Source organism: Strix aluco, chromosome 5 (genome assembly GCF_031877795.1).
Source record: "Strix aluco isolate bStrAlu1 chromosome 5, bStrAlu1.hap1, whole genome shotgun sequence".
In the NCBI taxonomy this organism is placed as follows: Eukaryota; Metazoa; Chordata; class Aves; order Strigiformes; family Strigidae; genus Strix; species Strix aluco.
The window spans coordinates 8,116,024-8,127,110 of NC_133935.1; positions in this window are offsets into that span (position 1 = coordinate 8,116,024).

Genomic DNA, 11,087 nt, shown 5'->3' on the forward strand with positions numbered 1-11,087 from the left:
GGGTCATGTGGTCCAGTTCCATAACTGTTTGTGGGTTCAATGTGGGATTCAGTGATCAATCTGCATCTTATTGCGATGTTATCCCCTTGTACCACCATACTACAGTGGCTAAGTTTGGGAGACGGTCTTTGGGATAGTGTCCTAGAGTGCTAGTACGCTTGATGGTAGCTTGGGACCATGGCCATTCTGTATTCTTTTGGTTACAGGTTAGTGGTAAGATGCAGAAAAGTACTACCAATCCAATTAAGTGATTCATGTTATTCTTGGTGTCCCTCGGAGTTCTTCTGCAAGAATAAAACAGAACTTGCCTCTCTGAGGCAAAAATTAATACCAGACAGAAAATTAGAATGATGGAATTATCCAGTGAGTATTTATCCGATGCTCCTTCCCTAGGGCATTGGAGGCTAACCTCCCACTCATTTTGCTCCCAGAAAGGGAGCCATTCAATACATCCCTTAAACACTGCATAGGAATCAGTGTATATGTGGAGAGGGGGAGTGGTTTGTGCTTCGTGCTGGAAAACACTCCATACTGCAATTAATTCTCCTCTCTGGGCACTCCCTTCTCCCTCTGTTATTATCTGTTCATCAGTAGTAGTGTGGAGAGCTACTGTCCGGTATTGCCACACTTTTCCTTCTCGCTTTGCAGAAGCATCGGTAAACCAAACATTCACTGACTGATCGTGAAAGAAAGGAGGGGCCACCCGAATAACTGAGATAGGTTTGTCTTGGCTGCTGTCCAGGCTCTCTGTTTCTTGGACAGCTAAGTTTTTTAAAGCTCCTTCAGTCACTGGGAAAAGGTTACAATAGTGTTCAATCTGAGCATACCACTTTCGTACCGAGGCTCTCTGGGCCACCCCGTCAGGAAGGGGGGTCCCGCTAGTGACTGCTTTAATAACTTTGAATGGGCCTCTTAGCACGATTGGTTGTTGACGTGTGATCATCTCCACTTCTTGTGAGGGCTTTTGGATCTTTTCTAGGGGAGTTTGCAAACCCAAGTTCTCCAAATGAGAGATTATGTTCTGTTGGGTTGCTATGCCTTCAGCTTTTGGTATTTTCTCCAGTTTTTGGGCCAAAGCGTGGTGAGATAGTGTAGGGGAATGTTTGTATCCCTGAGGCAGACGGATAAAGGTAAATTGTTGACCCTCCCACGTAAAAGCAAAACGATCTCTGTCTTCTGGTCGCAAAGGTATCATGAAAAATATATCTTTAACATCTATGATTGCCATGATTGGATGAGCTTTCTCCTGAATTGTTATTACCAGTTCAGCCATGTTAGGGACTGCGGCAGTTAGAGGGTCTGCGTCAGCATTCAGTCTCCTAAAATCTACTGTAAGCTTCCACTTCTCCTTAGGTTTCTTCACTGGCCACACCGGCGATTTGAAAGGAGAATGAGTATTTATCACCACTCCTTGCTCCTGAATTTCCTGCATAACTGGTTTGATACCTTCCTTTGTTTCCAGGGGGAGGGGATATTGTTTGACATTAGTTACTTTGCTAAGCGGCAGAGGGGCTGCAGTTTGAGGTAGCCTGATATTCAGCTGCGGTGTCCCGAGAGTCCACAACAATCCTTCTGAACCCTTCCATCCCTTTTCTTTAAGGGCATCTTTTAACAAGTGATTTTCTTCCTCTATCTCTTCCTTTTCTTCTATCTGCTGTTTTAACAAGCAAATTACTTTCTCCTTTTCTACTAACTGCTCTTCTTTCTCTGCTAATTGCTCTTCCAGGTTGGAGATTGTTTTCTGCAAAAGTTGTGCCAAATTTTCAAGGGATTCTATGATTTGTTTTTCATGGCTACGCCGCTTAGAGCGGTCTTCAGTTGCTGCAACCAGGCTGGCTCCAAGGACTGCGCAGATTATCGCTCTGCCTTTACCTGACCGTAATCTAGCCTCATTATGTATGGAAATCACTCGGTCTGTTACACTCTGTAAATTTGCCCAATTGTCTCGAGCCCACTCTTCCCCAGGCGGGGAGGGTCGAGCTCCATACTTTGCCAAGAGTGCATAGAACGAGTCAAGATTTTTTACTAATGGAGGGTTTTGATAAACATCTTTTTCAGTCATTCTTATTACGAAGGGGCTGAACTCACTTCGGAGAGGAAAACTTAGTTACACCACAGACGCAACAGCTGCTGCGTCGCCCTTCTCTTCCCCGAGTGGCTGAAGGGACCAAAATCTACCACGGGGAGGTTAAACTTAGTTGCAGACTTTCTCGGCTTGTCCCTTTCACTTCGCCAGGTGGTCGACCTCATTTATTGAGGGCAGTTCCCCCTTTTTGCACTAAGAGATCCTTGCACTTGATCCTGATAGACAGAGCCCTCAATTCGAGTTTGGGGTGCAATACACCGAGGTGTGTGTGGTGTGTGGGAATCTCGAATCACCCCCCTTGCTTTCTGGACACCTCTCACCCTTTCGGGTGTAGGGCCAGGTGTGGCTGGAGCGAAAAGTTCTTCCCCTGTTACAGACCACACACAACCTGCACCCCCCTGTCTCTCAGGATCCTGTCCGTGACACCAGTTTAATGTCACGGTCCACTCGGTGGACTCGTGATGGTTCGTTTGCTACGATCTCGAAAGTGCAAAATTAAGGTGACCAACACCAAAGGGGATAGCAGTAATCAAACAGTGAAACTTTATTGTTTTGCCCGTGAAGAGGCACGCAATAGTTAGAGATGGATGCAATAGTTAGAGATGGGTGAAAGAAAGGAGAAAAGTAAAGTTAAGTTTAGAGAGAGGAGGGAGAGAGGTTATAGCTACCACCGCTGATCTCACGACATCCTAACGGTCCCGGGTCCAGCTGACGCTGCGTCGTTGATCGTCGTGGTCCTTGGTGGGGAAGCTTCCCATTTTCGTTGTCCAGAAGTCATCTTTTATGCTTAGTAACACACCTTGCTCCACCTCTGCCTCAGGGGTCTCCGCCCTTCTCGAGCAAGGCCATCACGTGTGCGCAGGGGGGAGTGTCCGAGGTGTGGTCAATCTCGAAGGCGGGTAACCTTCAACCAGGAGGTGTGTTTTGGTGTTATAATGAAGCAAAGTTCATCTGAGGTTCATGATTTCTTCATCGGTGTTATGGCAACAGTCGCGATCCATCTTTTTTGACAGTGGCTATGCAATTATCACTAACAGCTCTGGCTAGACCCAGGTACCGAACAATAGCACAACACTCTTTGTACTACACGGCTCAGGCACCAAAGAACAGCACTGCACTGCCTGCACCACATGGGTCAGTACTCAGGAGAACAGCACAGCACTGGCTGTGCCACACAGTTCTGCATTCAGGAGCCTTTGCACCACATTCCATTCCAGGGGTCGGCAACTGCGCTCCAAACAGGCCGTTGTCGGGTACCTCACTGTCCATGTCCCTGATGACAATGTTGAGACAATGCTGATCTTCTGACCGACTCTTACACATGCCCTGCTACTACTGGCTGAGCTTTATGAGTCTGACTCCAAACAACAAAGTGGAATGGCAACCAGCCCTAAGGGTCTGTGGGCAGAGCCCTGACCCAGGCAAGATGGCGAACAGGTGGTTAGGGGGGAAGGACTTACCTGTGTGCTTACTTCAGTATTGATTTTTCTTAGGTAAACAAAACATCTCAATATCCTTGTAATATAATTCTTTCACATTAACTGGTGAGACTATAGAAATCAGAGTAGTGGATCGAATATATTTCATGAGGAGTTAGTGTGAAAAAAGAAAAGCTTCAAGTGAGCATACCTGTATTTTGGACTATGATTCTCTACTCTAAGCAGTTGTTCTACAGCCCTCTCACACTACTTTGCATCACAGAAGTTCTATATATTTACCTTTCTGATTTTGCCTCATTTCTACCTCTTCGTTTCAAGGCATGTGCTGTGTCAAAGCACTTGGCAGAACAATAAGTACTCCAAACCCAGTGGACATCAGCATGTCCGTACTCCCTTTGAGAGACTGAGTCTGGCATACAGTCATCACACAACTGGCAGGGTTTTAAATAGCGAGGGGGACAACAAAACCAGGTGGACTTCACTGGAGAGAAAGCAATGATTCATCTGTTCCTTTCCTATCAGTCATACCAGAGACAGTGTTCAGAGCAGCTCTAGGAACTTTCCACGCTGAGCTTTTTCTCCTCCAAGCACTCACAGATTGCTCAATGGTGACTATATGGTTAAACTCTCCCCAAAATTCACCTGTAAGCTGGAGCTCCCATGGGAGGTAAAACCTCCATCAGAAGCAGAAAACATCTGCCAGAACCAGGCATTACAACCATTTGGCACCATCAAGGATGGAGTTCATTTTCTTCATAGCAACCTGTATAGTGCTGTGGTTTAGCCTGGTGACCAAAACAGCTTTGATAACACAGCAACATTTTATCTATCACTGAACAATGCTTGCACAGCGTCAAGGCCTTCTCTGTTTCTGACTGCCCCCAAGTGAGTAGGCTGCAGGTGGGTAAGATTCTGCGAGGGAACACAGCTGGGACAACTGACCCGAACTGACCACAGGGGTCTTTCTGATGCTCAACACTAAAACGTGGGGGGGGGACTTTTTCTGAAGCTGTTGCTTGGGGACTGGCTGGTCATCAGTCTGCTGGTGGTGCATGATTGCCTCTGCATCATTTGGGGTGTCTTTTCTTTTTTTCCCATTCACTTTGTAAACTGTCTTTATCTTGATGCATGAGTTTTCTTGCTTTTGCCCTTCCGATTCTCTTCCCCATCCCATGGGGTGGTGAGAGGAGAAGGCAAACAGCTGTGTGGTGCTTAGCTGCCTGCCAGGGTTAACCCACTTTACCATCTCATGTCCACAGGCAGGCTAGAAATCCACCCTACTTGGGTATCCACAGGTAAACTGCTAAAAAGGTCTTGTAAGAAATCTTCAGAAGACTCCAGAGATAGGGGGTTCCTCTGCCAGGATCTCATGATTCAGGCCCTATGTTACTATGTAAACATCACAGCTAACACTCCTCCTATCACTGGCATGGAGTGGGACTGTGAGACAGGAACCCATGTGTTTAAGCAACAGTAAGTGCTTTATGATATTCCTCATAGCAGAGGCAGGGCAATTTTCAGGGGACCATCTATCAGTAGTCTTGATAGCTTTGAACTTGAACAGTCATGGCATGTGGGGCAGGTCCAGGGGACATCTGGTACAGCTGTGAGATAACCCTTCCATTGAAGAGATTTAGGGAATGCAGCTGAAAAGGTGGGTCCCCGCTACCTTTTCCAAGGTTGAAGCCGTGTTGCTTAGGCCACTCAGCAGTACAAGGAGGAGCCACACCTGCCACAGTGATGGTTATGGATTGTGTTCATTGCATCTGAGTAGATGTTAAGAGAAGTGAGGGATTAAAAGGTGGGTATGGGGCTAAGCAGTGTTTGTGAGCAGCAGATGGCAGAAGTGGAAAACAAATGAGATGGAAACCAAGATGTAGCAGGGAACTGTGAGGGTGGAAGGACAGACCGTATATCCAAAAATCCAGCTGAGCTGTCACAGTTCACTCAGATGAGTACACTCATTGAGGTCAACATAGCTCATCAGATCCAGCTATGGAAGCAGCCTGAAAATCATCTCCAACTACCCAAACAGTCTTGGCCCTGGTGCTATGGATTACGCATTTGCTGATCAGGATGCTGCTATAGAAAGACCTCACTATGGGCTAGACCAATAATCCAGATGGTAACTGGAAGCAGTGGGAATTATGATAACACGTCTCAGCAATCTGCCTTGTCACAATTTTCCTGTCTTAGAGAAGTCATGCATGATGCTGACAGGGAAGCCCTGCCAGATCTCACTACCATAGTTAACACAGATTGCAGATTTGGAGGATAACACAGTTACTGCATTTCTTGTAAGACAGGCAGGGCTGCAGGATGGGGAACATATCCATTTGCACCTCCTTTGCCACAGCCTACTGCCCACTCCACAATCCACTGTCATCAGAGACACTGAAACTGAGACACTCTGCCTCCCGCCACCATGTCTAAGCTTCAGGGCTGAACAGAGACTTCATTTGGCAGGAAAACTGCTCTTGGTTTAACCAGATCCATGGTAGCAATGGATGCAGTGCAAACAAGGCAATGCCAGTGCAAAGCACTGTGGCTCTGCATCACATCTCTGGTGCTGCAGAGCTGAGCCAGGCTCTCAAAGCTACTTTGGGGACATAAAGCTCTGGCTGCTCCCTGGGTCTGTTCAGAACTCTGGGATGCCACCAAGTGACCATCCACCTCAGGTAGGGTGGCACATACAGAGCATGCTGGCATAGGAGCTCTGATCTGCTGAAGGAAAAGTCCAGGACAAAACAGTGACAGAGGTCCAAGCCCTTCAATGCCTGAGAGATCTGAGCCTCAGCAGGGATGCTGCAGGGAGAGAGATAACAGCTAACAGCACCTTTGTCCCGTCAGGAAACAGACTGTGAGGAGAGCAGTCATGACACTGTGTGGCAGGACACAGTCTTGGGCCGGAGATGGAGGAGATGTGAACAGACCACATAGCCAGAATGGAGTGCTGGAGGAGGTCTTCCTCCACATATCATCCATAACCTCTAAATGACTGAGTTTAAGCACAAATTTCAGTCCATAGGAGACTAAAATATCACATGCCTCAAGCAGGGAACAGAAAGGCCACAGTACATGAGGGACTAGCAGTGACCATAGAGGTGCCACTTGGGACTGGATTGAGGCCCTTCTGTTTCTCTGTACGTGAGAACTACAAGACATCCAAGTACATAACATCACTCCTCAGCTCCCAGATCTTTTTCCCATCCTCATACACATGTGCCACATTGTTAATGGCAGCACTCCAGCCAGCTGTGGCAGCAACAAGAGTATTCTCCTGTTTCATGACTTGGTTTTTGTCTCTGCCAGTTCAAGAGAGGTGGCTTCTGATTTCTAAGTTACTACTGAGAAATATTGCTCAGCTGCATCATTGCTATTTGGCCTATCAGGTCTCATTTGGTATGTTTATTTTTACTATTATATTAGATACAGCATTCTGTATTTCATTTCCTTTTTCTCCCCTAACACACCCCGGGGAGAACTGAGCTGAATGTGAGGTCTCTTCTTGCTTACTGTTTGACCACAGGTTGATTTGCTAGGCAAATGTGACCCAAAATGAATGGCTTGGAACAAAAATTTCGTCATAGTGTTATAAATAAGCAGAATCTAGACAACTGACCAGGTGTCCAGAGCCACTTTTTTCTGTGATGAAGTCACAGCAGCTCTTGCCAGACACTGCCAGGGCACAGCAAGGGCCAGCTGCTCCCTAAGGGATGAGTAGAGTCAAGCAAGATAAAGCAGACAGCAAGGAAGGAGCCTTGCTAGCCAGGGCCTATCTCAGTGTACCCAGAAAAGGAGAGCAGGGCAGACCCAGGGCTAGCAGCCAGGATCAACCAAGAGTCCAGATTTTTAAGTGGGTTCATGCTGATAAGGCAGGTTGTAGGTCCTAGGTCAAGCTGGGTAGTCAACCCTCAGGTCAGGATCGGGTCCTGTGATGGCAGCCAACGTCACATACAGACACATTGATCACCAGGCTGGTCCACAGAGATGAGACAGGTCTGGGGTCAACACAGAAAATCAGTTAACAGGTCAGGAAACAGATCAACAGGATTCATACCTGGACATGGGCATGGACATAGGCATGGGTAGGCATGGACATAGGCATGGGTGTGAGAGATGGAGACAAGCACACCTACGCCATAGCTCAGTCTGGGACTAATAGCACAGACCTGAGCTTAAATGGAGCTCCTGGGCTATCTATGGCTAGTGTGTCAGTGGAAACCTCACGTGAGGGTGGTCAAGGCAACTAAGTTTTTTTTACTGCCCTCAGAGCCCTGAGAGACACAGACCATAAGAATTGCCTTCAGTTTTCATTGTGAAAACAATTTGGGGTTCTTGCTTGCTTGTGACAGGAATGTCACAGCCTTGCTTTGGCCAAGAGCTGGTTACAATGCAAACAGGGGTTGAGTGTGGTAAGACAAGGCCAACATGACAGTGTAAAGAAGAATGAAGCATAATGATCCTTGGCATGGATGGTGGATCAACAAGCGACAGAACCATCCCCAGAGCTGCTGGGAAGATACACTATAGTCTCATTTGACTGGCAGCCTGTGCCAACAACTAGCTACAAAGACCTTCAGCAGTAGAGATTGAGGGAGAACACTTGGTTCACTTCATAAATTGAGCTTAGCGGTTTCACATTGTCCGTGTTTCTCTTCCCCTCAAAAACTTGTGTGACCAATTTTCTCTGCCTCTTTAAGACCAGCTTGAAAGCATCAGCTCCTGAACTGGTAAGATGTAAAGACTCATATCTAAACAAGAGGACACATCTACCAAAGTGGCATTACTTAATTAGGAGTGCTGCCATTTTGTGAGTTACAGGTTGTCATCTCTTAGTTTCCACAAGCCAGATTCTCTTTAGGCTAGACTGGCCCAAAACTCCGAGTAATTCTACTGTGTTAAAACATTAGCAATACAAATGAGAGAAGAATCAGTCCCAGTCATAGCTTTAGAGTTTAATGACTAAAATGGGTATATCCTAGTCTTGCAAAAGTAATCTAACGTCAGGAATGGGGATGGAGAGAGGTTCTATTCCCAAGCAGTTGGTACCAACAGCTGGGCTTGTACTTTTGCACAGCAAACAACTGAACAGAGGAGCAAACAACTCAGCTTGACTACTGCAAAGAATACAGCTGCATTCCTACAGTTCTTTGTGCAGCCTAATGTGCCTTGCTTTTCAAGGAGTTTCCAGTGAATACATCTAGTGGTCCAGTTCCAGGACGAACTGGCAGATAAAAATACTATCTCACTTCTTTTAGCCAGCTGAGTGGAGCTGCTGAAATGCAATGACCATGGGTACTGCAATTCTCATTCCACAGTCACACCATTTGGTGGATGGAGGATTTGCTTCTGTTCAATGGAGCATCTGTGGATTTTTTAAGTTGCTCTTTTAAGATCAAGTGCTGCTGTCAGTTACATGTTATAGCTCCCACTGAGCCAGTGGAAAATTCTCTAGGCTAGTGCAGTCTTTCAAATGCAGACAAGTGTTTCAGTGGTTAATGATGAGATATTAGTATAGCAAGAACGGCACTTATTGTGATTAGTTGATCAGTTTAAAGCAGAGACAAGTACTTATCTACATGGCAACCTGTGAACTTCTGGAATCTGCTGCCCTAGTAAACTGTGGACACAAATGGCAAGAGAGGGTCAAAAGAGATCTGAGAAATTCATGGTAACGAGTCCAAAAACAGACACTAAAGAGAAGATGCAGTGTTCCCAACCACAGTAATTGTGGGTATTGAGGTAGTGTGACTTGATCATAATGAACCACAGATAGCGGCCAGGCTTGTCTGCTCTCACTAAAAAAGCATCTCCTCCTGCCACTACTAGATACAGTGCCTGGACTGTGCTCTCTGCCCTGATGGGGCACTTTTTGTGGTTTTTAGGTTCACTTTTGTTCCTCTTGCAGCATGAGGTAGGAGACAAAGCTAGCTGAGAGGACAGTAAGTCTCCAGAGATGTTCCTTTTGGCATCCTGACCTTCTCTTGCCAGAGATTCATTTTTCAAGAGTCAAGGAAATAGCCTGTTTTCATCAAAATGCCTCAGTTGAAGCAAGTTACAGTGAATTAATCAACTGTTCGGGTGCTAATTTTGCAGTCCTCTTTAAGTACCCTTTTCCCATCAGCCTGTGCACCACTGGGCCACATCAGAGGAAGAACAATGTTAGCAGTGTATTGGGCCTGGGGGGCACTGTTCCCCATTCTGGCTGCTACCTGACTTCATTTCCACATCCAGAAGTTTCTCATCGGGGATATTTAGCACTGTCCAATATACTCAGGACTCCCAGTGACAAGCTGTCTGTCCAAGATATTGGTAGCTTTTAGAAACTGGGGAAGGTTAGCCACATTTTATGATCATTATCTTCCACATACAAGCAGTGAGGCAACTGGCCATCTTCTCTGGGTGAAATCTCTTAGTAGAGGATCAGAGATAATATCAGTCTGTTACCTGATGAGGTTGGTCACCTCACAAATAGGGATGTAGACAAAACAGAGATATTTAATACCTTCTTCACCTCTGTCTTTAACACCAGTGATGGACCCTGGGACCCCTGGAGCCCTGTGTTGAAAGACCGTAACTGGGGGATCATAAACTCCCAGCCAACCCTGAACTTTTTCAAGACTTCCTGCTCCAGCTGGATAAATCTATGGAGCCTGATGGGATTTGCCCTAGAGTACTGAAAGAGCTGGCTGATGTTATCGTGGGACCTCTCTCCATTATTTTTCAATGGTCTTGGGACTCTGAAGAGGTCCCAGTTGACTGGAATCTGGCAAATGTTGTCCCAGTTTTCAAGAAAAGTAAAAAGGAAGACCCTGGTATTTACAGACCTGTCAGTCTCACTTCAATGCCTGGTAAAATTATAGAAAAGGTTATTCTAAGAGTTATTGAAAAACACTTGAGAGACAATGCAGTCATTGGTCATAGCCAGCACGGGTTCACAAGTGGAAGGTCCTGCTTAACCAACTTAATTTCTTTTTATGACAAGATCACTCATCGAGTTGACCAAGGGAAACCAGTAGATGTGGTGGGTTTGGATTTTATCAAAGCTTTTGGTACTGTCTCTCACAGTGTCCTGGTTAAACTGTCCAGCACACACCTAGACAAGTCCATTAGACATTTGGTGAGCAATGGGCTGATGGGTTGGGCTCAAAGGGTTATAGTACATGGGGTTACATCAGGCTGGAGGTCAGTCACCAGTGGGGTTCCCCAGGGAACACTGCTCTTTAATGTTTTTATAAATGATCTGGACAGAGGAATTCAGGGTACATTAAGTAAGTTTGCTGATGATACTAAACTAGGAGGAGTTGTGGACTCCCTCAAGGGTAGAGAGGCCTTGTACAGAGATCTGGATAGATGAGAGAGCTGAGCAATCACCGATGGTATGAAATTTAACAAAAGCAAGTGCCACATTCTCCACCTGGGATGGGGTAATCCTGGTACTGATCTCCTCTCTCTGGTGACCAGCAATAGGACAGAAGTGTTATAGAAATTATATATGTCAGCCACCATAACAGGGTTCGATTTCAGGTTTCTGCTGAATGGGTAAGTCAAAAGATAGA